General features: G+C 34.3%; 1 long non-coding RNA gene across 1 annotated transcript; it reads left to right on the forward strand.

Moving 5' to 3' along the window:
• The first annotated feature begins 2,993 nt into the window (after positions 1-2,993).
• Positions 2,994-4,381, forward strand: LOC138707336 (uncharacterized). The gene is made up of 3 exons (XR_011334185.1): positions 2,994-3,390; positions 4,022-4,208; positions 4,329-4,381. It is a non-coding gene; the product is annotated as an uncharacterized lncRNA (long non-coding RNA).
• Positions 4,382-16,114: the final 11,733 nt, after the last annotated feature.

Raw genomic sequence — 16,114 nt, forward strand, 5'->3', positions numbered from 1 at the left:
GTAGGTAGGTAGGTAGGTAGGTAGATAGATAGATAGATAGATAGATAGATAGATAGATAGATAGATAGATAGATAGATAGATAGATAGATAAAACTTTATTGTCGATGGCATAATGTATGCATAGACATAGTCAAATATATACAATTACAATTTAATGTAAAATAAGTCAAATATATATAAAAGAAAAAAAACATTATTCATTTCAATGGCCCATGCATGCATCCTCAAGACTGTAGGGACACAATTTTATTAATTTCGTTTTTATATAATTCTTAAATTTCAGAGAATTTTTTGTATATTTGATGTCATCAGGCAAACTGTTGTATATTTTAATACCAAAGACCATATATGTTCTACTAGTGTTTGTAAGATGGTGAACTGGAATAGTTAAACTATTTTTGTTACGAGTGTCGTAGGTATGGAAATCACAATTTTGATGAAAATCAGACAGATTTTTATAAATTAGTAGTAAAACATTAAAAATGTATAAACCATAAACAGTAAGAATATTATATTGTAAAAAATGTTCCCTACAAGAGGTCCTACTGTCAACACCCGCTATGCATCTGACAATACGCTTTTGAGCAATAAATATATCATTCAGCATGGTTCCAGATCCCCAAAAACAAATACCATATGAAAGCCTAGACTCGACGTGTGCGAAATAATAAGACATTAATACATCGTGATTTATTATCGTCCTCAAAATTCTGATTTGATAACAAATGCTATTGACCTTAGAAATTAAACTTGTGCAATGGGGTCGCCAAGACAAACAATCATCAAATGTAATGCCCAAGAATTTAGTAGTTTCCCATTTACATAAGTATTGATCTTGAATAGAAATATTGATGTCCTTCAAATTTCGCTTTTGAGAATTGTGAAAGTAAATATATCCGGTCTTATTAACATTTAAGTGAAGCAGATTGCTATCAAACCATGTTTTGAGATCTTTTAACAGGTCACAACAGGTTGTCTCTAAATCCAGTTCCTCACCATCTTTTACAATGACAGAAGTATCATCAGCATACATACACATAAAATGATTTCTTACATACATGGGTAAATCGTTTACATATAAAAGAAACAATACAGGGCCCAGAACAGAGCCCTGAGGAACACCCACATCAATATGTACATTCTTGGATCTATATTTATGTGTAAAATTATTTATTTTATGATCCTTGTGTAGTATTTCCACATATTGATATCTGTTTTGAAGATAAGAGGCAAACCATTTTAAAACTATCCCACGAATACCATATCTTTCAAGCTTAGCCAGAAGAAGGTTATGATTCACACAATCGAAAGCTCTGCTAAGATCGCAAAAAATTCCAACAGGAGGCTTACCATTATCAAGAGCAGACGTAATTTCATTGAATACGCTATAGATTGCAGTATTGGTGGACTTTGAGGGTCTGAAACCATACTGATTATTGACTAAAATATTAAAACGATCCAGGTACTTGAGTAGTCTGTCTAGCATGCAATATTCAAAAACCTTAGAAATAGTATTACCAATTGCAATGGGTCTATAATTTTCCACTTTCAATTTATCAGATTTTTTAAAGACTGGAATAACTTTATTAAGTTTTAATTCATTTGGAAATATACCTGAACAAAAAGACATGTTAATAAGGTATGTAAGTGGTTTAATTATAAACTCACTACCTGTAATAATTAACATAGAAGGAAACTCATCAGGGCCGGATGAGAATTTACGTTTAAGTTTAGTTTTTATAATTTTATGAACTTCGGACTCTGAAAACTCACTCAAATACATGGATTTGTCAGTAGACTTAAAATTACTAGCATTATGTTCAAAATTAGAACCATTTAAGTGAGAGATAACTTGTGCTGGTGCATCTTTAAAAAAATTGTTGAAATTATCAACTATATCTTGAGGATTTTTCGTGATAACATCATCAATTTTCAGAGAAATATTTTCATGTATATTTTGACGATTTGTTACCTTTCTGATTATTTTCCAAGCCATACTACCTTTATTCAGTGCATTATCCAACATATTACTGTAGTAATGTCGTTTGGTGTTATTAACCAATATTCTATGGTTACGCTTAGCATTTTTATAAACAATATCACATTCCGGATAAACTTTAGATAGAAAAAATAATTTCTTAAGATACATGCTTGAATATTTAACTTCGTTGTTAACCCAGTATCTAGAGGATTCAGAAGATTTACAGAATTTGACAGGAAAACATATGTTAAAATAATACATTAATACATTATAAAAATAACTAAATTTATCATAGAAATGTGATAGTTCAAAGACATCTATCCAATCCTCTCCAGCCACCATATTTAAAAATTTCTCACAATTGGTTAAATTAAAAATTCTTTTAGGATATACAGAATTATTTCTAAATACATCATTACAATAAAATTCATATAAAATAGTACGATGATCAGAAAACGTATTGTCGATGACACAGCAGGTGTCCCTAGCATCAATCTTGGTAAAAATATTATCGATCGTAGTAGCGCTATTTTCGGAAACACGCGTAGACCATTGAACTCTATGCGTAAGGCCAAAGACAGATAACAAGTTACTAAAATCAATAAAATCTTTTGAGGGCTGATAACAATTCAAGTTAAAATCTCCACATAAAATAATATTTACAGTTGGTGTATATACTTTATAGTATCTATTCTTCATTGCATTAGTCACAGCTACAACAGGATTCCAAACCTTCCTTTTCCTGGAAATGTATTAAAACTCTCAACTTGCACAGCAATAAATTTGATCATTTGCATTATAAACTTAGAATTTGCATAAATGTAAAATATTTATCATTGTCATTTATATTGGGATAAATTTCAGAAAACAGATACCTTCGTTTCCCTCTTACTCCAAAATTTCAACCTTGTGCACACAAAATAAATTATTGGCACTGAAAAGTGCCTTTTCGTAAGCATGATGAGGCACATTCGATGAACACAGACAGATCTGCTGTTTTTAGTATTTTAAGATAATTGTTGTTAGTGAGGTATCCATATACTGAAATTTTCCCTTATATTGTTTTATTATTGTGACCTTATGCTAACATGTTATTGGCTAGCTTACTTACAAATGGCTTTTAAGGAACCCAGAGATTCATTGCCACCTTCACATAAGCCTGCCATCGGTCCCTATCCTGAGGAAGGTTAATTCAGACCCTACCATATTACCCTACCTCCCTCAAATCCATTTGAATATTATTTTCCTATCTACATCTCGGCCTCCCAAAGGTCTTTCAACTAACACTATATATGCATTTCTAGATTCAGCCATATGTGCTGCATGCCCTGCCCATCTTAAACGTCTAGATTTAATGTTCCTAAGGACCAGTTTCACCAAATCTCTCGTTACCCGAGATTAGTTAAATGTGAGTAAGTTTTACTCTCTGCTTTTAACCTAAGGGTAGTGATTTTGAGTGTCACCAGCACATTTTTAATCTCAATTAGTTACTCTGAGATTTATTCTGAAAATCTTGTTGGTTGTTGAATTTCTCATACTTTGCGGTGACCCGAAGTATTAAAATAAGACCATTAGTCAATTTTATCTTTCTATTATTCTAGTAGTGTGTGTGGTTTGAATGTTGGAGGTGTAATAAAAAAAGTGCTAGAAAAATGGAATAAAATGCAAGCTTGCTTAAAAGAGAAAGAGAGCACCAAATAGGCTACAATCTGAAGAAAAAAAAAAAACAAGTTGTTGGACCTAGTTGAAGCTTATTTTTCTATGTAATAGAAAATAAAAAAACAGACAGCGTGACCATGCAGCAGAAAATTGCTGCATGGGAACGCCTCAGGGTTGAATATAATTCAGAAAACAGTTTTGCCTACCGCTCTGTGGAAAATCTAAAATCTGCGTGGGGGGGAATATTAAAAAAAGATGCAAATGCAAGGGTAGAGTCCTTCAAAACAGGTACGTTCATACTTATAAATGTTTTCATCAGAACAAGTGCCATAAATGCAGTACAATTTTACAGGCTTTGTATTTTGTTTATCTGCTAACAGGTGGTGGCCCATAAAAAAAACATAAAATAGGACCCTTACCTCGAAAGGGTCCTTTCAATGTTACAAACTGCTGCATCAGACCATATAAATCCGTTTGACTCTGATGCAGCAATGATGCAGACAGTAAAGGGTAGTGTGAGTAAACCTACTTATAACACTGATACCTCAGTGATGCAGACAGTAGAGGGTAGGTATAGCTATATTATTTTCTATCAACAAAATCTGTCGTAATTGATGTTTTTCAGTAGCATATAATAATTATGTGGTACCGGTATTGTATCTTATGTATGTCATGTTCTTATTATAGCAGAAGACATCACTGTCTGCATTGAAGAAATGAACTATGAACAGGGTAATGTGGTATGCACTACAAAATTTGAGTTCTAGAGATTTTAATTTTTGCTTTCCAATTTTATGTAAAGCTTCATTACTTATCAGTTAGTTCAAATTTTGGCTAAATTAGCGCTGAGGTAGTTCCCTTTGTATTCTGCTTATAGATCTTTCATATACGAATCTGTGACAGGTTACATTTGGTTAGTTTAGGTTTTTGTTATGCTGTGCATATACGATAAATTGCATTTCCACAAAGAAAATCTCCTATAAATCCAACGATTTTCACTTCAGAAATCACCATAACTACCTCAGCACTAGTTTCACCCAAGTTTTTAACGTTGGAAGTCTACAGCAGTATTTCCTAACCCTTTTCAGTCCATACTTCCCATTGAATGACCAGTGAAACTTCGGTATTTTCTCATACTTCACACGGGAGACAAATGTACTTGAATCATTTTCACATTCCTCAGCCTCACGTCACTTAGCTCTCCCCTCAACTAACTCAAACTTGTCACATACTTTGGCCCCATGTCACTTAGATATCCCCACATTTAACCTACTAATCCATAACGAAACGTCCCGTGACATGTGGGGAAGTATCAAAGATTGACCAAATGGCCTAACAAACCTTGGGCTTTCTACTGATCATTAGGAAATGTTAGATTTTTTTTTTGATTCTCCAGTAGGTCATTGCATGAGAATATAGAGAAAATGATTTTCTTAATTTCCGAGATACACCCCTTCCATGTTGTTTCACCTGATAAAATATGAGTGTATACAGTACCAAGTTTTAGGTAATTTGGTCATGTCTTGACCCCCGCCCAACATGGCTGACTAACAAGACATTCTTTTCTAATAGTAAAATAATGAGAAAATGTAATATTAAATGTTTCTCTTTTAACGCAGTTCATTATACAATACTGTAAATCCACATATATATTAATTAACAAGTACTTTAATTAAATCTTGACCTCAGCTATATAATATCCATATCAAATCAATATATTTACTGAATTTAAGGTTTGTTAGAGGCTGCAGTTAACATCTTTAATGTCTCTTTTTTTATAGTTTGAAATTTGTTTGCCATGATATTCAACCACTTGCAATAAGTATTGTACTATTTTTGAGTTTCGTCATTGGTAACACTAGTTGAGAAGTCTTGAATCACCTTCATGGCCCATTCAGAAAGATCATTCACCACTTTGAAATACTGTACATATGCCTCAGCTTCTTGATAATTGTGATCAAGATGCTGTTGGCTAACGAATTTTTCAAGCCATTGGACCTCAACATCGATGCTGTGAAAAAAGAACCAGGATTTATGGCCAATAAGAGATGAGAGTTTCGTACTGTGGTTCAGGATTGGAAATGTTGGAATGCCCCTCTCAAATTCTTTTGGTCGCAGAAAACGAAATAATGTCCTAGCAATTTGCTGCTGTTCCGAATTAGTAACTCTGAAAATAGGGAGAACACAGCACATTCTTTGGTTAAATACCACAAGTGTCTTTCCATGGCTTGTATGGCTACATTAGCAACTTGATGATTGTGCTTGTGGTATTTGATCAAGTCATGTCACAGCTTCAGATCATTGTAGACTGCATCGGCAACATTGGATGAAGAGAACAATTTTTCAACATAGAATAGTGCATTGAATTTGTATAGTGCATCTAATTTATCGATCATGATATCATATCCTGCTTGAGCACTGAAAGCAAACATCTTTGCTGGATACAAAATGGACGACATCCATCGACCAATGTGAGCTGCTCCAGGTTTCAGCTAGTGTATTCCTCATTCAGGTGTTTCTCCCAGAATTAACATCAGCTCAGCACACTCCCGATAATCAGCATGAGGTAATAAGTTATTTCTATTTGGGGTGGAAAGTATTCTCTTCAGTGATTGAATTGTATTTTCCATTATGAGTTTCAGTGACCTGTTCTTGATTTGTATGGTCTTCAATTTTTCTTCTGTATGGATGGTTTTCCAAATAGAGTCCCTGAATTGAATGAAATTGTCATTTTCAGGACCTGATGTTTTACCTAACAACGTCTTGTGAACTGAACATAAGATTCTCTCAATTTTTTGTCCAGTACTTTTCGAGCTGTACACATGCTCCGATTTTCCATCCTGAGTTTGACGTTGTAGTGTCAAAAACGAGGGATCTCACGTTATCAGAGAGCTCCCATTCATTTGCATGACTTAAAGTAGCTCTTGCTTGTTCTGTACCTGTTGTGTTTGTAATTACCAGAATACCAAGAAGTTTACCTTCTTCAAAGTCTGGCATAACAGATACTAGTACCGCTAGTCTTTCTTATATTTTCTATTTTACTGAGTATTTGTTTGGTATGTCCAGCTCTCATAGGCATCGTAGGAAAACCAGACAGTTTCCAAAATTCTTCTATCTTCAAAATAATATATTCAATAACATCATCTCTCATCTTTCTGCATTGGTCCACGATTAAGAAAAACAAAGAAACGAAGCACATCCACATCGGAAGGCAGTTGTGATCCTTCTTTCGGTGTCAAATCTTATAGTAAATTCCCTGAGCCACGCTTTTGGACCTTCTCCATCATCTTTTCTAAGTACTGGGCGGTTTGGTGTGGTCAAAAGGGGGCAGATCATCCCTTCAGGTGATTGCTTTTCCATATCTTTACTCATTGTTAGTTACAACTTGTAAAGGAAAAAGTAAATCAGTTTTTACCTCATAGCAAAAGTTATTATTGAGGTGAGCAGGGGTCAAAATATGACCTAAACACATGAAAATTTGTACACAAGTATGTTTCAATAATTGTAATAACATGGCAGGAGTGCATTTAGGAAATTTAAGAAAAACATTTTTTGCAATGCCCTATTCTCCAGAAAAGCTACACTGAGGAGGGCCAATTTCTTTTTTGTTTCATTGGCTTCTGTGAGATGTTTATAGTAATAAATACGTCATTTTAGTTACCGGTAGCACCCACATATCTTTGGACATAAAATAGTTCGATACTTACCTCTAGGCCTATATTCCAATGCACTGTTATAGCATCCTCCCTGGTTACCAATATATTTCTAACCACTATAAAAATAGAACAATCAAAGACAGTAGGAAGTTTAGTGTAAGAAAACCCACACCTTCTGGGACACATGAGTCACTGAACAATTTATGCACTCACTAAAGGTTTTTATCTTCTAACATTCTAAACTCAATATTTCTTCTGAGAATAAGCCTCCAGATTATCGCGATGTTGAGGTTGGGTTAGATTGTGTATACTTAAATGGGGGAACAATGTTGAGGTTACATTACCTTGTGTAAGTTATACCGGTACTTAAATGGGTGCAAAGACACAAGGGGCCGCTTGGGTGATCTCTTTAACATTTGAAGAGTGCCAGGGAAAAATAGAGAATGTCACAAAACATCATTATTGAGGAAAACAAATTTTAATGCCTGAACCTTTCTGGTTTTTAACCATGTATCATATGTTTAATGTTAACCTTTCACGGACATTTCTACTTTTAAATTATTTGTAACTGGACAGTCCTGTAGTCCCAGTTGCCACATATACAGTAGGCCTACATGTGTTATATATCATAAAATCGCTAAAAATGGACATTCTTGTTCCCCCTCCCCCCTCAATACCATTAATTTATTCTGTAAATTTAATTCCATACTTTTGTAATACACTACCTACATTAATTGCTTTTTGGGAACGTGTAGCATTTACTCAAATACTTTCATTTTAAAGATACTAACATTAATTCTGAATTCAATATTTCTTCTGAGAATAGCCTCCAGATTATAATGTGATGTTAGGTTAGCTTGTGTATGTATACTTAAATGGGAGCAGAGATTAAAGGGGCTGCTCGAGCGCTCTTCAAAATTTATTCTGTAAATTTAATTCTATAGGTTTGTAAAACATCACATTACATGCTTCTTGGGAACATGCAACAACTACTCAAATATGTACATTGATTCATTCTGAAGCCATTCTAGGACGAAATGAATAACTCAATTTGCAGTAGCGGCCGGTGATCGAAATTCTTGGTGAGACCAGATGCAACTACATAGTTTAAGTGCCTCTGTTAGGAAATGTTTATTCATGATATTTATTATTATTATTATTATTATTATTATTATTATTATTATTATTATTATTATTATTATTAATGAAAAATAATAATGTCACTCACCAAATAAGTTATGCTGTGAGTTTGTTTCAGTGTGATGAAGCAACACACATTATGCTCAACTGAAGAAGTATGTGTTGAAATTCTCCTTTCTTCTTTTTTATTTTTTTTTCCCCCTTTGACAGCAACAAACAAGACCAACAGAAAAGTTTATTTTGCACCACATTACCACTTAACCATTTATGTTGCCCATACCAATAGAAACTCGAGTTTAAGATTATCTGTCAGAAAAAATTGTCAGTGATGTCATAGGTGTCTTGGTAGGCTATCTCTTTATTTAAAACTTCCTTTCTTTCAATATTATTTCTTCTCGAAAAAAGACACTCTAACATTGAATTAACTATATCATCATTATTTCTTGCATTTGTGTTTATATTTTCCAGAAACACATAACAACATTGAACCAAACTCACTATTGTACTGCGAAGTACAATAGTACAGCACTCTTGCTTATGTCATAAACTGAGACATAAGGAGAGAGAACAGTGTGGGTCTCTGCCTGCTAAACAGCAGCAATTTTTATGTTACTTATGGCCTATTTAGGAAGACAAGTCACCACCACTTTTCCCACCCCATTCTACCCTTAAGACTGGTCCATGGATGGGAGGAGTGAAAGCTGACTAGGCCACGAGGCCAGTCAGACGAATTGGGCCTCAGCTACAGTTTTTCAAGCCTGTGAAAACATACGAAATGCAGAAGACAGACCCGGCATGAGCGATCCTGGCCTCAGAAACAAATTTTACTGCAAAACAGGCGTATATACACTACAAAGTTTTCAAATACTTCTACAGTGATATAATAATAATAATAATAATAATAATAATAATAATAATAATAATAATAATAATAATAATATAAAACTAAGAAAAAGAAACCGTGGTTTGATGAAAATTGTTGTATTGCAGTAGAAAGAAGGAAGCAGGCAAAATTGAAATTCTTACAGGATCCAGTTGAGGAGAAGAGAGATAATTATTTCAATGAAAGATGGGAACCACCTCGTACACTTAGGAATAAAAAGATAGGTTACTTGAAGGAAAAACTGAATGAGGTAGAAACAAATAGTAAGAATAAAAACATTAGAGATTTATATAAGGGTATAAAGGAATTTAAGAACTGATATCAGCCAAGGGTAAACGTGATCAAGGATGAGAATGGTGACTTGCTTGCAGACTCTCCATCAGTCCTAAACAGATGGAAAAACTATATTGCGCAACTACTAAATGTATATGGCGGCCGGGTAGCTCAGTTGGTAGAGCAGCTGGCTATGGATTGAAAGGTCCGGGGTTTGATCCCAGGTGGTGACAGGATTTTTTCTCGTTGCCAAACTTTCAGAACGGCCCTGAGGTTCACTCAGCCTCCTATAAAATTGAGTACTGGGTCTTTCCCGGGGGTAAAAGGCAGTCAGAGCATGGTGCCGACCACACCACCTCATTCTAGTGCCGAGGTATGGAAAGCATGGGGCTCTACCTCCATGCCCCCCAAGTGCCTTCATGGCATGTTACGGGGATACCTTTTTTTACCTTTACTAAATGTATATAGGCCAAATAGAAATGATCGGGACGAAATTGAAATACAAACTGCTGAGCCATTTATACCCAAACCCACGCTTTCAGAAGTCGAAATTGCGATAGGAAATCTGAAAAAGTACAAGTATCCAGGTATTGATCAAATTCCAGCAGAATTAATACAAGAGGGTGGAAGTGCATTATATAGCGAAATTTATAAACTTGTACTTGCTACTTGGGAAAGGGAAATTGTACCAGAACAATGGAAGGAGTCCATAATTGTACCTATTTTTAAGAAGGGGGACAAAACCAACTGTGGTAACTTTCGAGGAATATCACTTTTGTTGACGTCATACAAAATGTTGTGCAATATTCTTTTGAGAAGATTAGCTCCGTACGTAGATGAAATTATTGGGGATCATCAGTGCAGTTTTAGGCGTAATAGATCGACTATTGATCAGAATTTTTGTATTCGACAGATAATGGAGAAAAAATGGGAGTATAAGGGTACAGTACATCAGCTATTCATAGATTTCAAAAAGGCATATGATTCGGTTAAGAGGGAAGTATTATATGATATTCTTATTGAATTTGGTATTCCCAAGAAACTAGTTCGATTAATTAAAATGTGTCTCAGTGAAACATACAGCAGAGTCCTTATAGGTCAGTCTCTATCTGATGCTTTTCCAATTCACTGCGGGCTAAAGCAGGGAGATGTACTATCACCTTTACTTTTTAACTTCGCTTTAGAATATGCCATTAGGAAAGTTCAGGATAACAGGCAGGGTTTGGAATTGAACGGGTTACATCAGCTTCTTGTCTATGCGGATGACGTGAATATGTTAGGAGAAAATCCACAAACGATTAGGGAAAACACGAAAATTTTACTTGAAGCAAGTAAAGCGATTGGTTTGGAAGTAAATCCCGAAAAGACAAAGTATATGATTATGTCTTGTGACCAGAATATTGTACGAAATGGAAATATAAAAATTGGAGATTTATCCTTCGAAGAGGTGGAAAAATTCAAATATCTTGGAGCAACAGTAACAAATATAAATGACACTCAGGAGGAAATTAAACGCAGAATAAATATGGTAAATGCATGTTATTATCATCTAGTCTGCTGTCAAAAAATCTGAAAGTTAGAATTTATAAAACAGTTATATTACCGGTTGTTCTGTATGGTTGTGAAACTTGGACTCTCACTCTGAGAGAGGAACTTAGGTTAAGGGTGTTTGAGAATAAGGTGTTTAGGAAAGTATTTGGGGCTAAGCGGGATGAAGTTACAGGAGAATGGAGAAAGTTACATAACGCAGAACTGCCCGCATTGTATTCTTCACCTGACATAATTAGGAACATTAAATCCAGATGTTTGAGATGGGCAAGGCATGTAGCACGTATGGGCGAATCCAGAAATGCATATAGAGTGTTAGTTGGGAGACCGGAGGGAAAAGGACATTTGGGGAGGCCGAGACGTAGATGGGAGGATAATATTAAAATGGATTTGAGGGAGGTGGGATGTGATGATAGAGACTGGATTAATCTTGCACAGGATAGGGACTGATGGCAGGCTTATGTGAGGGCGGCAATGAACCTTTGGGTTCCTTAAAAGCCATTTGTAAGTAAGTATAATAATAATAATAATAATAATAATAATAATAATAATATTTATTTCATCAATCTTTGTTCACGTCATGGCAGATTAGATGTGTTCCAACCGCCATCACTCTATACAAACATTACAAGAACAACTACATATTGAACCTATAAGTATCCTCTGTACACCTTAATAATAATAATAATAGTAATAATAATAATAATAATAATAATAATAATAATAATAATAATAATAAACTAGTAATAAGTATAGCTCTTATATTTAAAACTCTTACTTTAGCTGTTTCAGTTCTATATTCAATCTCTTAAAAATTATTCTGTTAACTTCATTGACTACTTTTCGTAGTTTCCTATCATGTCTGACTATTCAACATTTATAATTCCATATCCGTTAGAGCTTTGACTTTCTCTTTCCATCTAATTTTAACTCTAAAAAAAAAAATTTCCTAATTTATTCAGACTGCTGGCATTGAGAGAACCATTCATTTTTTTATAAGCTACTATAGCGTTTATTTGTAGCAATTTTTTATCCACCCAACTGACTACAATGATATATGCTTCATTCAAGTAACTGATATATTATATAAAAACACAAAATTTGATTTCAGTTAAGCCAAGTGACTGATGCCTGGCCTCACTTGCCTCAGTCAATCAGTCGGCACTGACAATTTGGCTAACATATCTTGTTCTTATCCAGATTCTTACAGATGGAGACTGGTGAACATTCACCCCTCAGATGTTAAGAAAACTTGTATCTGCACCATTTAGGGTGCATGTTTCTGAGGAGGCACCAATAGAGCAGACATTGGAACCTCAATGAACGAGTGAGGCAATAAAAAGAAATGGAAGTCCCTCCATTTATGCCACCCCATGGTCAAAGAGGAGGAAACCTCACTTTAAGACGCTTTTGCAGAGAAATTGCAAGAAAATAAATATAACACTTGCAACATAGGATAAAGTTTGCAGAAGAAGAACAAAATGAGTCTCAGGAACTGTTTCAGCTACAAATTGAGATTTCCAAAGAGAAGTTGAGACAAGAAAAATTAAAAACTCCTTTAATTGAGAAATTTTATGAAAGAGAATAGTTCCTGTTGCTCTAGCCTCTTCTTCGTCATTAAAGAGGGATCCATCTATATAAACATGAGTCCAGTCATTAACTGGGTATTTTGTATTCAGTGTTTATAGTGTGATGAGGTTTGCTATTTCTGAATTTGTACCTTTTTTACTGAAAGTTTCATTGAGGTCTAAATAATATTGTATTTGAAGATTTTATACCGGACTATAATATTGTTCATTATATTTTCTTTTCCTTTGGGAGTGTGTAGCATTTCTTTTAATTTGTGGGTTCCTTTCAGAATTCCAGCTTGAGTTTTTGGGAACTGTTTGCTGTCTAAATATTTTTTCCATTTATTGTGGTTTGGTAAACTCATAAGTTTCTCATACAGTAACAGGGCCTGAGTTTGTAATTCTAGAATTAGAGGTTTGTTGGATGTAACAATTCTTAAGACATCTATTGGAGTACTTTAAGCTGCACCAATTATTAGTCGAAGAGCTTGGTTCTGTGTATGTTCCAGTAGGTTTTTATTTGTGTTAGATGCTGCTGTTAGTATTTCTCCACATTATTTCAGAACTGGTTTGATATAGGCATACATTTGTATGTTGTATTTAATGTTTTTATGGAGCTACCCCACTTTCTTCCTGCTAGTCTTTTTAATAATTTGAATCTTTTTGTTGCTTTCTCAGTTATATGTATTTGATTCTTCCATGTAAGTTTATAAAAAAATTATTCCTAGGTATTTTGCATTATATGTACTTTGTAATTTACTAAAAAACTTGTGTTAAAAAGGATGTTTTTATTTATTTATTTATTTATTTATTTATTTATTTATTTATTTATTTATTTATTCATTCATTCATTTATTCATTTATTTTCCACAATGTACATATGCTCAAGCAGGAAGTCTGATTATAGAGAAAATGTTATTCTCCTACCGTAACAGTTTTCTATAATAGTTGCGATGTAACAGGGGCAGTAACAATAATAATCCATGCATTTATCCCTGTCTTATTTTTATATGTTATTGATTTTTGTTCTATTTCTATAGTAGTTTTTTTTTTTTGTTTTATTCCTCTCTATTCACGTACATAAGTATGAGTCTTCGACTGATACTCTTAATGCTTTGTTTTGAGCATTTCATGTTATATTTACTTGCTATTTATATAAATTTGTGGAGTACCGACAGTATTGATAAAATTATCTTGAGAGAAATGTCGTCTTTATAACTGATTAATGGGGCCCGAAAGTTAATGCTCTATCAAATTATAAAATATGGTATGAAAATCTTAAAATATGCAATAAAAATATTCATAATATGGTTGTATCAAATGCAGCCATGATCATAGAAAAATCTTTAAATGAGAAAACAAAATTAACTAAAATGAGGTTTGCAAACGATATGGATACAATTAGGGGAAATAAGTTTGAACATACCTTATGAATTAAAATTTGCGATAAAAATCATCTTCAGATTGTTAATACTAAGACTGTGTCTTTGACTGCAAGCAGGGTCTTACATTTAGAAAAAGTGTGTTCCATATCTAGAAGTTGCTGAGCAGTAAACAAAGCTGTTTACATCTTCTGACTTTAATTCTTCTCCTATATACTTTAATGAACATAATCTGTCTCCACTCAAACTTCCAGTAATTTCTTTCAGTGTTCTATACCCAGAATATTTTTATTCGAAACATCCTGCAATTTTAACTTTGCAATGGTAGGTACTAGTTAGACCACTTGTCACTGACAGTTTGTCTATTTCCTTAAGGTACAGTCACATATCGCTACTTTTGCTGCGCAACTTTTGTACTGCAGCTGCAAAAGTTGCGTGTCGTGTTCACACATAAGCCAAACATAGTGCTGTGCAACCCGAGTGCTGCAAAAGTTGCAACTGGAGGTTGCGAGTCTGTTCACACACAAGGTGCTACTTTTGCAGCCGCAGTCATGCTGCAGGTTTCCATTTCCGTGTTGACTTCTCAATATACATTTTGTGGTTATGTTCGCATTATTAAGAAATTCATGCGAAAGCTTCCTTATCTATTATTTGCTTTTCTGTCGTATCTAGTATTCAGAAATTGACATTAGTTTTATTATAAAGCTTTTAAAAACCCCTATATACTTAAATGATAACCAACAGCATATTCACGTAATCAATGTTGGCAACCCTCCTGTTTGGAACTACGCTATGGAAAATTTAAAAAATAATTATATCGTCAGCAATTATGCTCAAACTGTGTTGTGTATTTAATAACTGTTACAAATAATTTATTTTCATCACATTTAACATTAAAATATATCCAAACAATAAAAGCACATTTGGGTGGTAACACTGGTTGCAACCGCAGCAAAAGTTTCAACAAAACCGATATCAAAAATGCTGCGGCTGCAACCCTGAGAACCCTGTTCACACGTCGCTACTTTTAAGCTGCATGCAGCATGGAAAAGTAGCAGGCAGCAGGTTTGGCAGCTGCTACTTTTCGGGTTGCATCGTTGTTCACACGTCACAGTACAAGAGTTGCGCAGTTTTTTGTACTGCAGCGCTGCAAAAGTAGCGACATGTGACCATACCTTTAGTAATCTGAGAAGAATGAGTAAGCAACATGTCAGTTGTCTCTAATTTAGTAATACTTGAAACAATCATTCCAAAATTTGAGGAAATATATGCTATATGTTTCCTGATCTTTTTGTCTTTCATGGAGTCCTTAACTTTTTCAACAATATAAAAATATTTACAACAGTAATCAACGGCTTCCATCCGTGTGCCCCAATGAGTTAGTACTGGCTTAGGTGGTAGAGGTGTACTTGGCGCAATTTCTTTGAATGCCTTGCAACGAAGTGGTGATTTAGGAACACTTTTTCCATGTTCGAAATAAATGTATGCATTTCTCCATAAAATTATATGAAATGCATTTTCCAAACATGTTAAGTGAATCATATGTGGGTAAAGAACTTTTAAGTCCCAATCTTGCTTTGGCCATATAAGGTGCTGCATTGTAACAAACAATAAAATATTCTGGCATTTTACACGATTTGGAAATAGGATATTCATGGAATTTTCACAACACTAGGCAATTCGTCACCTTACAGATGAAGAGACGTAACTCCAAAACACACCCCAATGATATTCTCAACACACAACTCAATTTCAAAACACATACACTCTTTGACTCTTCACTACGAACGCACCCACACAGGAAACAAGAGGCACCAAGACCAACAACGACCAGTTCCGAAGATGACCGAAAATAGGTCGAAACATGTTAACAAGGTACGTTAAAATTTAACACAAGAAAGTTCTTATCATACATATTCCGAAGTTTCTTCTTCTATTTGAAAAGACATTTCTAAGTCAGTTTCTGGCTCTCCCATATCTTATTCACCACACACATTTCTTAGAGTCTCGCACCCTATCTCAC

The sequence above is a fragment of the Periplaneta americana genome, chromosome 10 (assembly GCF_040183065.1).
Source record: "Periplaneta americana isolate PAMFEO1 chromosome 10, P.americana_PAMFEO1_priV1, whole genome shotgun sequence".
NCBI lineage: Eukaryota > Metazoa > Arthropoda > Insecta > Blattodea > Blattidae > Periplaneta > Periplaneta americana.